Consider the following 18517-nt stretch of genomic DNA (forward strand, 5'->3'; position numbering starts at 1 on the left):
TCACATCTTATTTTGGAGTGATGAGAAAACAATCAGAGCAGCGAGGGATGATAGATGCTTCCCTATTTTGTACTGTGGTCATTTGATAAGGGCACTTCAGGGTTTACTCAATTAAGAGGTAGTCAGGTGATTCCAGACCTGCTGCTAAATAACTATGAGATGATATTTGGAAATACATGTTTCTCTGTTTATCTCTGTAACCACAGGTATGTGCCTGAGGTTCCCAACAAATGGCTAATTATCTCTGAATTTTCAGTGGTCTGGCGGCTGGCACTGACTGCTCAGAAGAAGCATGTTTAACTTTAGGACCCATCTGGACTCTTGGCCACTAGTGATGGGTGATACTAGTTATAGAAATCAGTCTCTCTGAGTCTGTGAAAACCTCCTGATTTTGTTTCAAATGTACTTTCTTTCCCATGACATTTTGAGATCAGGGCAAAATAGCCAACCTTATTTTTCTTTATACTTGCCCAAACTATAAGCTGGATATTATTTCTCAACATACATTTGTCTACAAATGTCATTGTAATATTAAAATCTATGGTTATTAATGTTGTACTAGCCCCTTAATCAATCTAAGGGGTTCAAAAAAATGAAGGGAATTTTCTCTGCTTGAGGTTTATTTTACTATTTTTAACTAGGCAGCCCAGGATTCAAATCAAGGTATTGAAGATATTGTTTGAAATCTGTTGGGGATGGTCATTGCTTATGGTTATAATTTCAAAATAGAGTTAATTCTTTCACAGAAACTTTTTTGTGATAATTTCAAATCTGAGCAATTAATATTATTATTTAGAATTGCATAGGATTTGCTCTTTAAGATTATAATTTTTATAATTATTGACATATAATTATTTTATATGTGCATATTGGGTTAATATATTTAAATAATCTTAGCCATGCTGAGCTGTGGGGGGTATTTATATAAATTTAATAAAATATTTTAAATGCATGATTTTATATATAATTATTTTGTGCACTTCATGCATTTTGTTTTATGTTAGCATATGATATATAAATATGGATATCTAGATATAGATATATATTGAATAGATTTTCCATAGTCTGGTGCTATTTATGCCTTTGAAGTTTTAGGAATTTAGTCTCTATTCATGGGCTCTACTCTAGAACCTATTAAGAAAATACAAGAAATTTTAAGAACAACTTATTTTTATCCTAGAAGTTTTCCTATAGTATTTAACCCTTGCTTTCAATCCACGTTTTTATTCTATTCTTTGTAGGACATAATGGTCTCCTATTAAATGAATTGCTTACTGTCTTAGTAAAGGGATCCATCCTAAAATATGCCCATGGAGAGGTGCCATGAGACAGAGGGTCCTAAGAGTTGATCTTGATGTTTAGGTCTCCCAGGGCTGTGGAAGACTGCATGGCTACAGAAGAAAAAAAAAATCAAGTTATAGGTGCCATGGAAAATAAGAGCATTAGGAATGAAATGGAACTATCATCTGAAGGCAGAAGCAAAGCCATGAATTGTAAGAAAAATCATGTAGTTGGAAGCTGAGGAGGTAAGGAGCAAATTGGATTGTAGGGTTCAAGGTGGATTAGTTGCTGGTAGTTGAAGACGATGTCAGAGTATTAGAAGCTCACTCTATGTGGCCAGGGTGCCCAACACAGCGCTGGGTGGACCTTGTCACATTCAACATTTATAAGGAATGGGCAATGAAGAAATTGATGGCTATATTTGCAAAATTTGCTAGGTTTGAACATGAGTTCTAATTTAATTTTTGATGACTATTTTTAATAGCAACTAATTTTTTATGGGTTCAATTACTGCCTCTATTCTTTTCCAAATGTTTACCAAATTACCAAGAGTCTACTTCTTTAGCCATATAACCTGTTCCAAATAACCAATGTGAACATTTTCCCTTGAATATTACTTTGTTACTCAAAATAACAGATCTGAATTTATATTCACTATCTTCTGCTGGACTGGATTTCCCTTGTGATATAATTTTGTTGTTATTTTGTTGGTAGCATCTATAGACTTTATGTAGCCATTCTCAAGATGTTTAATTTTACTTTTATTTATCCGCTTCCTTTGTACTAGACGTTGAATAAAGTTGGGAAGTTGATAGCAAGACAAAGTTTAGTTGACTGGACATATTGCCCATTCTGTTTTTGTATACTTCTGACTTATGTACAGCATTTATATGGACAAGAGGCAACCTGGCCTAGGCTCCCTCATTACCTTTGGGGAGGGGGGAGTCTCCTATAAGAATTGCTAGTGATTTTATAAAGGAGATTATACGTTTATTGAGAGTAGAAAATCAGAGGGGCAACTCTATTATTCAGAGTAATAATCTGCCTGCATCAAAACAATGCAAAATGTGTCCAAAATGTTAGGCAAATATAAAAATGGGGAATATGATTTTATTAAATTACCACAAGTTATGGTCCATATTTTTTCAATTCTAAAAAATTCAGTTTGCTTTTAATTTTTTTAAAATTTTTTTTAATGTTTTATTTATTTCTGAGACAGAGAGACAGAGCACGAATGGGGGAGGGGCAGAGAGAGAGGGAGACACAGAATCGGAAGCAGGCTCCAGGCTCTGAGCCATCAGCCCAGAGCCTGACGCGGGGCTCGAACTCATGGACCATGAGATCATGACCTGAGCTGAAGTCGGCCGCTTAACTGACTGAGCCACCCAAGCGCCCCGAGTTTGCTTTTCATTTTAATGTTTCTGAAATTGGGAAGCATCTTTCAATTGATATCAAAATATAATTGATGTCAAAAGAAACTTATATGCCTTTGGGCAGTGAAATAAATTGTAAAGTCATTGTCATTTCTGAGCTCATAATATCATGGCCAAGAATTAAAGGCATCTGTGCATCTGACTGCTGTTTCATCACACTGGCGCACGAGAAGAGTTATTTGCCTCAGTACCACCAGAGCTGGTTGAATTTTAAATTTGGATCTGTATTTATTATTTAAAATGTCCTCAGAGAAGATTATACCCTGAGGAAGCATTGGAATGAAAAGTTACTGTAAACCAAAACGGTCACTTGTCTTATGCCACCCAGTGTAATTCAAGATAGTAGTATTGCCAAAACTCTTGGAATTGGTCATAGACTTCAGAACGAGATGAGATTTTAGGGACCCATTTTTGAACCCTGAGGACTATCACTCATTTAACTAAGAGCCATACAAAAACAAAGCAAGTAAGTCTGAGTTTAACCAAATAGTAAATGGAGAAGAAACTCTAGGACCATCTGATGTGTTTTACAGATCTACTATTGTTGTTAAAGGTGCTAAAGAGATTAGGGTCAGTGCACTGGTAATCACTGTGATGCTTGGGCTGATCAAAAGGTATCAGAACAGTCTTGAGACTTAGAATGTGTCATGACTTAGATGCTAATATTGACAAACAATGTGGCATGGAATTTGACAGATAAGTGTATGCTATTGTTGAGTCGTTTTTAAAATGTGTACATTTTAACATAACATCTTTTCTCAAAAGCCTAGTCATAAATTGATGTGCCTTAAAGATTAATACTGTTTAAGGATTAAGGACATTGTGGTAAATTAATGGTATCATTGAAAAGATGGAGGACGGGGCACCTGGGGGGCTCAGTCAGTTGAACATCGGCTCAGGTCATGGTGTTGTGGTCTGTGAGTTCCAGCCCCGCATCAGGCTCTGTGCGGGACAGCTCAGAGCCTACAGCCTGCTGTGGATTCGGTGTCTCACTCTTGCTCTGTCCCTCTCCGACTTGTGCTCTGTCTCAAAAACAAATGAATGTTAAAAAAGTTAAAAGAAAAGATGGAGGCTGCCATACAACCTCATTTGCATTATTCTTAGGATGTAACTTTTTACTCTAACTTATTTATATTTATATTCATTATCTTCATACCAGGCAGGAGCTCCGTAGAGGGAAGAAATGGTGAATACAATTAGTGTATCTGTAATTTACACAGAATAGGTGCTCATAAATTCCTGTGGCCTAAAGAAATTGGGAGGAGGTACAGGAACAACAAAACAAGAGGGGAGGCAAGAACTGAAGTGGGATGCTGTGTCAGAAGCCAGGAACAAATGCTGGTGTGCCTCTCCTGACCCTGACTCTGACGCTGACGGGCAAACCTCCGACATTTTCACCTATATTTTCAATATTCAACCTTCCACCATCTCCGCACATTAGGAAGTAACTGTTATGCTAACACTTTTTTTTTAAAGTTTATTTAATCTGAGCAAGACAGAGACAGCATGAGGAGAGGGGCAGAGAGAGAGGCAGAGAGAAAATCCCAAGCAGGGTCTGTGCTGCCAGAACAGAGCCTGACGCGGGGCTCGAACGTAGGAAACCATGAGATCATGACCTGAGCAGAAACCAAGGTCGGATGTTTGACTGAGCCACCCAGGTGCCCCTTAGTTTTAAATGGGAATGCAAAAATAAATAAAATCTAAGAAGACGGTTTGTGTAAAAGATACATCTATACTTAGAATACACCTGGTACAATGTATACCCACTGGAAATTATGAGTGCAAAGAGGAGTTCTAGTTTTCCACATGCAAAATAATACTAAAAATGATGGTGTGTTCAGAGTAACAGCAAATAATTTATTTTCAGGTAGTGTTATTTTACTTACTGGGATTTTTAATAAAAAGTCTTCATTTGTATATCATGGATGCCCAGAAAAGTAAATGTTGCTGTTCAGATACCTTCACTTTGATTTATTAATCCTTAGTTGATTTGGATGCCATGTCACAGAGTACAGCTAATAAAAGCTTGAACATTTGTCTTGGAGCAAGCTTGATTTGAGGTGAATAACATGAAACAATAGCCTATTGACAAGCAATTAAACACCACTTCTTTCCTAGCACTGCTTTGAATTATGGTTGTCCTAACTAATGGACGCATCCTTATGTTTTAGAATTCCAATATAATCTAAGATGAGGAGAACCTTTAATTAGATTTTCAATAGAATCAGCAAAGACCCACTGCTCATCATCTTGACTGCTTATTTTCATCCACGGAGGCCAAAACAAAGATAAATAGCAAAATTCATTAACAATCCATTTACTTCAACTGCAACTACCAATTGAATGTACATTATTCATGCCTATTGCCATTTCCTCAGGGAATATCACATGGCATTCACCAGACAGAGTGCTGTGCCTCTTAACTTGAACTTTAGAGTAATTTAGTCAACTCTTCTACATCATGGAGTACCTTCATTGAAGCAAAAAGAAATAAGGTGGTTTTCTAATTCCACTTACACTTAAAAGGTTTATTTGAAGAACAAGAAACAGAGGTACCAGGAGGAAATTGTGTGCCTTTAATCTGAAAGGAAGGCAGTCCCCCAAATGCTAACCTTGAAAAGTAACAGGGCAGGGGGCACCTGGGTGGCTCAGTTGGTTGAGCGTCTCTTTTTTGGCTCAGGTCATGATCTCAGGGTCATGAGATCCAGCCCCACATTGGGCTCCCTGCTGAACATAGAACCTGCTTAAGATTATCTCTTTCCTTCTGCCCCTCTCCCCCTGCTTGTACTCTCTTTCTACAGAAAAAAAAAGACAGGAGATATTTGCATTACCCAAGATAATACTGAGGTCACTGTGGAAGAACATCTACAAGAGAAAGTTGACTATAATATTCTGCAAGTGAAGAAGCTATTTTTTTTTCACCACCTAGATTTGATGATACAAAAGTCATGAAATAAAGGCACTCTATGAGCTCTTATTGTCTGTAAAATGTCCTCTAAGGAAGTGTTAGCTCAACTAACATATTGCCGGGGAACAGTATTAGTGTGTTTAATTAACAACCTCCTTCCAAGAAAGGCTTGTCGCTTGTTCACAGGTCTTATTCCCACTTTCCATCCTCACCCTACATCCTAGTGCGTGAGGACAGGTATTGTTATGTTTTGCATTGCACCACAGTTTGTGAAGTCTTAACAAGCAGCATTTGCTGTCAATTAAGGCACTGTTTTATTCACATGTGGCCACCACTACAGAACTGCTTTAAATTAGCTAACAAAGAAATGGATCAGTTTTGTTTTTTTTTTTTTTTGTAAATCTGTTTCTTTGTTGCCTGTGTCTTTCACATAATTCCAATTGCCATGCCCATTAACTTTTTAAATCATATACAGTTTTGAGAGCAAAGAATTTCATTACAGTATGATGCAGGTTAACCACTTGGAAATGATACTTATATGGCCCAAGTTATACCTGGTCATCCAAGAAGAAACTCATAATGATTAGATAATAAACAGACACAAAGCAGGTTGCTAAGGAAAGACAAAAGGAAATTAACTCCGTAATTAGATAACCAAGGTTTTGTCTACATAATGCCAAAATAGCTAATTTAATATGTTGAATGAGTTAGACTGGTCTTTTTCACGTAAGCAAAACAAAGGACTAATTCCCTGACACTTTCATTCTTCAATTGGTTGTGGCAGCATTATATACACATAACTTAAATACGTTTCAATCTGCTTTTCCTATGTATCTCAGGCAACATTTCCTAATGAGTCTGCCTGAAGAGAAGAAAATTTTGTCTTTAGCTGTGAACAATTTCTATATTCAGAAATAAGTTTGATCATTCTGGTTGACTTTACCAGTAATGGCAGTCCCCAATACAGTCTATGTGGTGTGGATCTATACATGTGTATGTTATTTACCAAATTTGAGATATGTTTTCCCAGAGCAAATCAGCTTTTTTAAAAGTCTAATTAAATATGTTTATACATTTGAGCCAAGAAATGCTAACAGGATAGAAAAAGAACCTGAATTGTGGATCCAGGGCTTATTTTAGAAAATTTGTGTCTCTAGATTCCATTACACCCTTATCTCCTAGTTTATCTCTGAACTTTTTTGGGGATCTCTAAAGCTGAGCATGATGTCTTCCATTAGTTCTAAAAAAAAAAAAACCTCAGTCATTATTGCTTCAAATATTGCTTTTCCATTATTATCTCTGTTTTTCTGGGACTACAGGTGGGCATATAATAGACCTTCACATATGGTCTCCTTGTGTCATAACCTCTCTCATATTTTCTATCACTTTATCTCTCTTTGCTATATTCTGAATATTTTTTGTAGTTAATTTGTTCTTTTTGCATCTGTATTGATTCAATCTGCTATTAAACCTATCCATTCAGGATTTTTTTTACATTTTTTTAATCTAATAAATGTGCATAAAGAATCCAATGATTCCACAAACTATGGAAAATAGCAGTCTCTAGAGCCTCTCCCTTCTCATTTCTCTATTCTCAAAAGCATTATTTTTTATTTTTTATCTGATCATTTTGGCATTTCTCTGGGTAGTTCCAAATAATAGGTTATAATGCCTCCTTATCATTGGACAGGCTAGGCTTCTTATGATAAAAGTTGAAAATTTAGCTGTTAAAGGTTCCTTTCAATGTACAAACTCAAATCCTTCAGTTGTGGGAAATATTCTGGAGTTAATTCTTTGATGATTACCTCCCCTTGATTTTCTCTGTGCTCTCTTTTTAGAACTTCCATTATCTGGAAGTTACATCTCTTGGATTGGTCTTCTAATACATATATTGTTTAATCCTTTTCTTTGTGCTCAGGTGTTTCTTTGACTCCATCTTTCAGCCCTTCTTTAAAGTTCATTTCTGCTGTATGTTCAATCACTGAGAGCTTCCTTTTATTCTACTGAGCCTTACTTTATATTGCATTATATTCTTATTTTCTGGTTTATCATCTTTCCTATGTATTTAAGGATATTAATTATTTTTTTTTTAATTTTTTTTTTCAACGTTTATTTATTTTTAGGACAGAGAGAGACAGAGCATGAACGGGCGAGGGGCAGAGAGAGAGGGAGACACAGAATCAGAAACAGGCTCCAGGCTCTGAGCCATCAGCCCAGAGCCCGACGCGGGGCTCGAACTCACGGACCGCGAGATCGTGACCTGGCTGAAGTCGGACGCTTAACCAACTGAGCCACCCAGGCGCCCCAAGGATATTAATTATTATGTTAAAGAATTTTCTTTCCATGTGTCTTCTCTGTTCCATCAAGGTACCCCTTCCTGTAGGTTTAATTTTGTCTCTGTCTCTGTGTTAGAGGCTTTCCCAGGATGTGTGCTAATTTTTTGTTGTCCGTACCTGGTTAAGACAGTGAAAGCCTCAGAATCCTGTTGACTATAAACTTCATTGGGGGGCGCTTGGGTGGCTCAGTCGTCTAAGCGTCCGACTTCAGCTCAGGTCATGATCTCACGGTCCGTGAGTTCAAGCCCCGCGTCGGGCTCTGTGCTGACCCTCAGAGCCTGGAGCCTGTTTCAGATTCTGTGTCTCCCTCTCTCTCTGACCCTCCCCCGTTCATGCTCTGTCTCTCTCTGTGTCAAAAATAAATAAACGTTAAAAAAAAATTAAAAAGAAAAACTTCATTGGAGGTTGATGTAGTTGAGACTTTCATTTGTGAAACTTCTGATATCAGAAGCTTAGGTCTTTCTTTTAAGGTGGCTAGATTTCTCAGATTTCTCTGGAGAGTGAAGACCTAATTACCAGCAAGCATCCTGGGAGCAATGTAGAGGTTTAGGGTTTAGGGTGAGAAATGGGATAGGGGCTTGTTTAAATGTACTTAATTTCTTAAAGTTTTGTTTTGATTTTACGTTTTTTAAACACTGACCTACCTTCAACTCTAATATCTCAAAAGAAGAGACTCAGCAGTCTTAGAAATGAAGGCACCTGGAATAAGGAAAGACATCTGGAAAATCTAATTAACTCTAATATACCTCAATAAGTCCTCTTTGTTTTATGTCTCCAGCAATATCCTCTCCCCATGGGTAACTGGCATAGCCAGTTCCTTGAGCCTTTGGGGAGTTCTGAAGTATGAAATCAGTGAGTTCTCTGCTCTTCCTATTTCCAGTTTAGGAGTCAGCTTTAGTGGCTCAACTCCATCTGTTGCTACTTGTCTAGTCATTTTCCAGCTTTTTTCGTACGCTCTAAAATCTTCATACCATTTCCTCTCCTGTTCTCACTGGGCTGACTCTCTTTGTCAATGGGGTTTTGGAAGGGAGAGATATGCATTTAGTCAACTACCAACTTTATTTGAGATTAGCCATTAAATTTATGTTATTTTATATTTTATTTTATTTTATTTTATTTTATTTTATTTTATTTTATTTTATTTTATTTTATTTTATTTTATTTTTAACTTCTAGAAGGCCTATTTGACGTTCTCTGGTGAATATGTGTGGTCATTTTTTTAGTTTTAATCTTTTATCAGGTATTTATTTTTTTAATTGTATCTTTTAAAAAAATGTTTATTTTTGAGAGACAGAGTTTGAGTGGGGGAGGGGCAGAGATACAGGGGGACACACAATCTGTAGCAGGCTGCAGGCTCTGAGCTATCAGCACAGAGCCCTATGCGGGGCTTGAACTCAGGAACAGTGAGATCGTGACCTGAGCTTATGTCAGATGCTTAACTGACCGAGTCACCCAGGTGACCCCTCTTTTATCATACTTTAAAACTATTTTACTTATTCAACCATTTTCATTATGCTTATTTTATATTCTGTTGCTTGGCAACTCCAACATATGAAGTATTACAGATCTGATTCTACTGTTATTTCTCCTGCCTGTCAAATAAATGTATATTTTCCTTTTATTTTTGTGGGTTTTTTTTTTTTTTTTTTTGGTTTTATATTTCTCGGAATTTATCAGTAGGATTTATTTAAGTTCTAGATGAGTGGATTCATCCAGTAAGGATTGTGCTTATTTTTCTTGATCCTCTGGGGGCTGGGAACCATTTGAAACCAAATTCTCTGCACGAGGGCTTCTGGAAAACATAGGAATTATAAGTAAGGCGAGCTTGTGCTTATGAATTCTCAAGGGAGCTTTTTTCCCTCTCTCCACTTAGCATCAAAGTTTAAGGTGGCAAATTTCCTTCCTCCCTGCCTTTTTCGGGAGGGGATAAATTATTTTTGTTTACCCATATTCTGAGGATGGAATACTTTGGAGAACTCAGGTGTATAGGAGTGTTTATTATGCACGCCAAAATTGCGCAGGCCCTACATATTGTCTTTTGTCCCTTGCACGTTGAGAAGGTATAAGAACCAAGTGCTGGGGTGCCTGGTGTCACCCCTGTTTGCGCTCTCTCTCTCTAAAAACAAAACAAAAACAAAGAAAGAATGCAAAAAACACCAAGTGCCATATCACCTGCATTAAGCAAATACTTTCGGAGCGACGATAGCTTCAGTCTTCTCTGTACCATTTAGATTCCCACTTTCACTTTGTTTTAGGTGCTGATAATTATTTATTTATGTCCCATTGAGGTTCTTAAGAAGATACTTTTTATGATTTATCTGCCATTGCAGGTCACCGTCTGTTGTAGGGCCAGTCATGGTGTCTGATCCGTTATATTTACCTTGCTTTTGCTACACTCTCCCAAAGGCATGAGGTCTAGAGATTACGCTCTTTCCTCCTCTTCTGGTTATATCCTGTATGCCTGGCAATCTCATCCATATCCATAGATTCCTCTAACATCTACGTTGAAGATTCCCAGATATTTGGCTCCAGCTCAGATCTTTAAACAGAGCTCCAGAATCCTGTCTTCCTCGTGTGTCCAGCACATCTCTATTAGTTCTCTTAATAACACAGCAGAAGTTTTTCTGTTGTTAATGTTTGCTATTTTGTATTTATTTCTTGTTTTTCCACAGAAATGGCTTCCCTTTCTGCCTTCTTTATCTTGGTAATCTAACCATTTGTGAAACCCAGAGTCATTGTGGTCCTATTTAATTTTCTGACAGATCTTCCTTGGCTTATGAGGGGATTATGTCCCTATAAACTCGTTTTTTTTTTTAATTTAAAAAAAAATGTTTATTAATTTTTGAGAGAGAGAGAGAGAGTGTGAGCAGGGGAGGGGCAGAGAGAGAGGGAGGCACAGAATCCGAAGCAGGCTCCAGAGCTGTCAGCACAGAGCCCAACATGACACTCGAACCCACGAACTATGAGATAATGATCTGAGCCAAAGCTGGATGCTTTACCGACTGAGCCACCCAGGCGTCCCCCAATAAGCTCCTCTTAAGTTGAAAATATCTTAAGTCAAAAATGCATTTAGTATACCTAATCTACTGAACATCATAGCTCAGCCTAGTCTATCTTAATTGTGCTCAGAACACACATTAGCTTACTGTTGAGCAGAATCATCTAACACAAAACCTATTTTTGAAGGAAGTGTTGAATATATCAAATAATTTATTGAATACTGTACTGAAAGTGAAAAAAAGAATGGTTATATGGGTACAGAATGGTTGTAAGTGTGTGGATTGTTTACCCTCATGATCAAGTGGCTGACCAGGAGCTGCAGCTCACTACACAGCATCACCAGAGAGGATCATATTGAATACCTCTAGCCACAGAAAATATCAAAATCCCAAATTCAAAATTTCCATTTCCACTGAATGTATATCGCTTTTGCGCCATTGTAAAGTCAACAAATCGGAATTCAAACCATTGTAAGTTAGGGACCATCTGTACGTCCCTCAACACCACATTCAATTACTCACTAAGTCTTGTTGATTCTGTCTTCTTATTGGCTCTTCTTTCCTTTTCTTTTGTTTCCATTCCCTTGGCCACTCCTTGGAAAGCCAGTTATATTCTCATGACTGGCTTTCCTCTTCTCATCTAAATTTTCACCATCTCTTCTTTCAATTAGGTGACAGGTGATTATTTCTGAAGGGCAGACCTTCTTTGATTAAAGTCCTTTCCATGGCTCCCAGTTGTTCTCAAAGAAAAGCCCCAGTGTTTTAGAATGGTAGTCAAAATCCTTTTTAATCTGACTTTGACTTGTTTAGTTCCATTTTCTGTTGCCTGAATTTTCAGCTTTAGCAATATTAAGCTATTTGTACACTGCTTCAAATCTACATTTGTTTTTCATACAGTTGCATTGTTCTGCATATGTTTCCCATACACCTCTCAGAAATCCTTGACAGGGTTCTCCCTCTCCTCTGTAACACCACTCAACAGTAGGTACTTCTATTGATTCACAGGTTGTGTTTTATTATAATAGGTTTTTTCCTCATCGGAATACAAAGGACTTGGACTATGCATTTTTTTCCCCTTTATATTTCCCGTGTATGTTCTTGACACATAGCTGACACTCAATAAATTTTGAATTTATGAATGAATGAATTTATTGGAAAGTTTGGAGCAGAACCACGTCTCCAGACTTCCTTTTCATTTTGCTTTATGCTGTGTAATCTGAATCAAATTTAATAAAAAAGAATCATTTTATTTTTGTAAAAGTGCTTTTCATGTTCTAATAATTTTAAACTCTTGGAAACTTCTGATCTCACAATATCATAACCTCAGTGCTGGAAGGGAGCCTGGAGGGTATTTAAACCCCCTTCCAAGGAGGTTGTGAGTTTCAGCACAAGTTTTCTAACATGTGTTTTTCCATATTGTATTTGAATAACTTCAGGGATTGTGCAAATGAGGAAACCATGGGGCCGAATCTTTCCATCTTTGTAGAATTATGACTATATAAAAAGGTCTCCTTTTATACCAAATTTAAATTTCTCCCACGACAAATTTCATACACTGACCTTAGTAAATCCCAAGGGCAAAAGAGGACATATTTAATACCTCTTCCATAAAATAGCCCTTCAAGAATTTGAAGACAACTTATGCTCCCCACCCAAATCTTCTCTGTCTCAGTTTGAAATATATAAAATGCCCTCAGGTGACATTTATAGGTCTCTCACTATGATTTCACCACCACCTCTCTTTTTCTATCTATAAGGAGTTTCTATTAAGTGGAACTCAAGCTTCTAAGATGTTCTGATTTAAAAGGAATTGAGTTGGACCCTCACATTGCTGTTTCCAAACATCTTGATGAGCCCTATTTTATGTATATTTATCTTTATCGCTATTTTCTTCTTTTGAAACTAATTATCTTTTTGTTTTAAAAAATTAAAACAACACAGAGTCATAAGCATAATATGTATGTTCCATAACTCCACCTTTCAGGCATTGCCAGTTCTAGCAGCTTGGTATATAGGTTTTTCACAATCTTTTTAATATTCATATAATATGCATATTATATACATATAATATATTTTCCAAAATATTACAAAATTACATTATACTAACATTTTATAACTTGCTCCTCTCACTTAACATTATGTTTGAATATTTCTTATGTACTTTGGTTTCTTTTGCATATCAGTACTCATAATACTAGTTGATTCTATGTAAAAGCTGCAAAATACTCTAATCTTTAAATGTATTGCCATTTATTGAACTAATTTATTGATGTTATTTCCAATTACTGGAATCATAAACAATTCAATAAAATTTATTAGGCATTTGCAATACACATAGTGTTATGCCAACCATTGGAGCTAAGAAGATGAATACAATAATCTCTGTCTCCAGGGAGTTCACGATCTAATGCAATAGAGCCATGAATCCATAATCATAATACAAGTGCTATCTCAAGGATATACACAGACTCACAGAGGAGGCCAGCACTTGGAGTATTCAGGTAGAATTTGTATAGAGAAGGCAATGCTTATGTTTCATATTGAAATGTAAGTAAGTGGGAAAGGTATAGAGGAAAGGTATTTCTAATTGCTGGGAGCAGCCTATTTAAAGGCATATTGTTATGCACAATTATGATGTATCTGAGGAACTGCAGGAAGTTCAATATATTTTACATGGCAGATCCATGTCAGTGATGACTGGTGAAGTAGGTAAGGTTCATCTAATGATGGGCCTGTTGTGCTGCATCACAAACTTTGGATCTTATCCTATTGGTAATATGGAGCCAGATTAGTTCAGTGGAGAGAGCTAGAAAAGGTGCAACATGCAGAGTTCCAGATGAGAATAGTTCTTCTTCAAGCAAAATTCTGTAAGCAATGGTTTGCGTGATTTGCCCTCCCTGGCCCTAGCAGGTGACATTTGCCCCCTGATGCTATCACCTGGGCCTTATCACTGCAGACCCCTTCAGTCCTCCTTCCAATTTCACGAGAGTTATCCCTGGGAGCCAGAGACCATTCTGCCCATGGTCATAGTGAAGGGGTGTTAGAAAAATTAATGCTCTACACCCTCAAGCATTTCTCAACCAAGTACCAATGAGAGATGGTCTATAAATCCCTTTGTTCCCTTGTCCCTGGTTTGGCTAATTCAGAGGTGCATGTTGAGCACTAACATTGAGAATTAACCTAGTGCTATTAAGCCCCAGTGTCATAGAAGTAACTGGCCTGGTAACACATCCTTTATTGGCTACCTTCCCTTCCCTGCCTCATTTCTCTGCTCTCATACCCAGGGCCCCTTTCTAGGATCGCCACCTAAATAAATCACTTTTGCTTGAATTCTGGTCTCAGGGTCTTTTTCTTAGGGCATTGAAACAACGCAATACTCAACAAAATCTTGGCTCAAATAGTCTAGATTACCTACCCATTCACCAACCTACTTATTTATCTAGAGCAATACCAAGAAAACCTTTTATTTGTTCCAGGCTTGAAAATAAATGCCTATTAAGTCTTTATCTGGGGACAGAAAATGACTGTTCCAGTCCTAGATGGTTTGATTTCAAGGGATAGAGTCTACCCAAAGAAGCTCAAGCAGAATAAGAGGATCTCAAGAAACCAAGTTTAGCTGGGCTACACTTAAACTGAAACCATGCAACATCTTCACTTGCAGTCTGTTTTATCTTGTGTCTGAGTTGCCTTTCATTTATTTTAGCGATTGGTTCCCTTTACTCTGCTGCAGCTTGACTTCCAAAATGAGAATCTTCGAATTGGCACCCTGTTAATTCTGGTTTACACATAGTACTTGACTGAAACGGACCCTATTCTATCAAGCATCCATGATATTATATCTCTAGAGACTAAATCAATCTGTTGGTTCCATTTTAAAAATTAATTTATTTTAACAGTTTATTGACGTCTAGTTGGCATATGATGAACTACATATATTTAAAAAGTGCAATTTGATAAGATTTGATATACTTGTATACCAATAGAACTACCATGATGATCAAGATGATGAACACAGGCTTTACCCTTAAAAGTTTCCTCGTATCTCTTTTATAATCTCTTGCTTCCAAACTTCACCTCTCCTAGTCCCTGTACTCAGGCAACACTTGATCTTTTCTTATCACATATGAGTTTGTATTTGCTATAATTTTATATAAGTGGAGTTACACAGTATACTTTTCTTTTTGCCCTGGCTTTTCATTTTGTATAATTATTTTGAGATTTACCATATTATTATATGCATCAATGGTTTATGTATCTTAATTGCTGAGTAATCTTGTATTTTTATAGATATGCCACAATTTTTTATTCCTTCACATTTCAGCAGTTAGACATTTGGATTGTTTCCAGTATTTGGATAATTAAAATAATGCTACTACGTACATTCATGTCCAAGTCTTTTTATGGACACACATATATTTTAATTTGACTTGGGTAAATACCAGGAATGGAATGACTAGGTTATATGGTATGTGTATGTTTAAGTTTTTAAGAAACTACCCAAGTGCTTTTTTCAAAGCAGTTCTAGCATTTAACATTCCCACATGCAGTAAATGAGCAGTTCAGTTGTTTTGTGTTGATAACACTTGGTAAGGTCAAGTGTTTTTAATTTTAGACACTCAGGTATGTGTCATGCTATCTCTGTGTGGTTTTAATTTGTATTTCCCTAATTGCTAATTATGCTGAACAACTGTTCCTTTGCTTATTTGCCATGCATATATCTTCTTTGGAAAGTGTTTGTTCAAGTTTTTCTCTATTTTTTTTAGGTGGGGGTGCTTGTTTTATTAATATTGAGCTTTTGTACTTTTAGCATTTTTAATATTAAGAAACAATTCATGTAACATAAAATTCACCATATAAAATGTGTAATTCAGGACTGCCTTGGTGGTTCATTTGGCTAAGTGTCCGACTTTGACTCAGGTCATGATCTTGTCTGTGGTTTGAGCCCTGAGTAATGTTCTGTGCTGACAGCTCAGAGCCTAGAGCCTGCTTCAGATTCTGTGTCTTCCTCTCTCTACCCCTCCCCACTCGTGCTCAGTCTCACTCTCAAAAATAAATAAACATTAAAAAATTAAAATGTGTAATTCAGTGGTTTTTAGAATATTCACAATGTTGTACAACTATTCCCACAATCTATTTCAGAACATTTCCTTCATCCCATAAAGAATTTCTATAACTATCAGTCACTCTCCATTTTCTCCTCACCCCATATTCTGGCACTCACTAATTTGCTTCCTATTTCTATGGATTTTCATACTCTAGACATTTTATATCTGTGGGATCATATGATATGTGACTTTTTTTGGATTCCTTTCATTTAGCATAATGTTTTCAAAGTTCAAGTCGTAACATGTAACTGTCTTCACTCCTTTTTTATGGCTGAATAATATTTGAGTTTTATATAGTCTAGATTCACATTCCTTATCAGATTCCTGATTTGAAAAATTTTTATCCCAGTCTGTGGCTTGTCTTTTCCTTCTCATAACCATGTCTCTCAAAGATCAGAAATTCCTAATTTTAATCAAGTAAAATTTATCATTTTTTCTTTTGTGGATCACACTTTTGTTAAATTATCTAAGAACTCTATTCTAAATATGACAGGATCACGAACATTTTCTCCTGTGATTTCTTCTAGAAATTTTATAATTTTAAGTTTTCCCTTTAGATACATGGATCATTTTATGTTAATATTTTCATATAGTATGAGGATAGATTGAAGGCTTTGTTTTATTTTATGCATATGGATATCCATTGTTCCAGTCCCAGACTTTGAAAAGTTTACTCTTTATTGTTATACCTTTGCTCCTTTCTTGAAAATCAATTGACTATATATGTGTGACTCTATTTCTGGACTCTAAATGTCTTCGTTGATCTACTTGTCTACCTTAGCACAAATACTGTGCTGTCTAGATTTTACTGTAGCTTTATCATGTCTGTGAATCGGGTAGAATAAGTTTCTCAATTCTTTTTTCAAAGGTGTTTTGGCTATACTCTAGACTTTGCATTTCCATATGAATTTTAGAATTAGGCCATTAATTTCTAGAGAAAAGTCTGTTAGAATTCTAATTGACACTGTATTCAATCTATGTATCAGTTTTAGGAGGACTGCCATTTTAAACAAATTGTCTTCTAATTCATGAACATGCATATCTTTCCGTTTACTTAGGCCTTCTTTTATTTTGTTGTCATATATTTGGTTCTTATAAAATTCCTTCACCTTTTAGTTAAATATATCCAAAACTAATTCCTATTTCTTGATATTATTGTAAATACTATTTAAAAATTTCAAGTTCTAAATGGTCATTACTAGTATATAGAAATACAATTTCTTTCTTTCTTTTTTTTTAAGTTTATTTACCTATTTTGAGAGAGACAGAATGTGAATGGGGGAGGGACAGAGAAAGAGTGAGAATCCTAAGCAGGCTCCCCACTGTCAGCTCAGAGCCCATGAGGGAGTTGAATTCAGGAAACCATGAGATCATCACCTGAACTGAAATCAAGTGTCAGAAGTCTAACCAACTCAGCCATCCAGCCAGAAATTGCCCCTACGATTTCTTTTTATACATTGGTCTTGTATCCTGACAGCTCGCTAAATTCATTTACTATTCTAGTCACTTTTGTGAAGACTGCATCAGACTTTCTACATATACGATCATGTCATATGTGAAGTTTACTTTTGATAGGATTTTAAACTACAAATCCAATTCAGATGGTTTAATAGATTTATTGAACTACTTCTTCATGATTAAGCATTGTTATTTTGTCTTTCAAGGAATCTGTTCATTTCATATGTTGTCAAAAGTATTCATATAAAGTAGCTCATAATATCCCTTTATTATTATTTAAATACTTGTAGCATTGTAATGAATTGGTTTTATTCCCTTATTGTTTTGTTTTCTATTTTCATTGACTTCTGCTTTTTCATTATTTCCTCTCTTCTGCTCACTTTCAGTTTATTCTCTCTTTTCTAGTGTAAGTTGTGCAGTGAGGACTCTGATTTGAGACCTTTCTTCTCTCCTAATATAAGCATTCATGCTATAAAGTTTTCTTTAATCACTGCTTAAGTTGGAGCCTACAAATTTTGATATGTTGTCTTTTTATTTTCATTCAGTTTAAAATACTTTTTTTAGGGGCGCCCGGGTGGCTCAGTTGGTTAAGCGGCCGACTTCGGCTCAGGTCATGATCTCGCGGTCCGTGAGTTCAAGCCCCGCATCGGGCTCTGTGCTGCCAGCTCGGAGACTGGAGCCTGTTTCAGATTCTGTGTCTCCCTCTCTCTGACCCTCCCCCATTCATGCTCTGCCTCTCTCTGTCTCAAAAATAAATAAACGTTAAAAAAAATTTATAATATTTTTTTTATTTCCTTTTAGATTTCTTCTTTGGCCCATGGGTTATTTTGAAGTATGTTATTCAGTTTCCAAATATTTAGGGTTTTCCAGATGAATTCGTTATTTATTTCTAATTTTTCATTTTGGTCAGAAAACAGAATCCTGAAAGATTTATTGAGACTTGTTGTATGGAACAGCATATACTCTCTCTTGGTATATGTTCTGTTTTTCTTGAGAA

The sequence above is a fragment of the Puma concolor genome, chromosome C2 (genome assembly GCF_028749965.1).
Source record: "Puma concolor isolate L17-30 chromosome C2, mPumCon1.1.hap2, whole genome shotgun sequence".
Taxonomy (NCBI): Eukaryota; Metazoa; Chordata; class Mammalia; order Carnivora; family Felidae; genus Puma; species Puma concolor.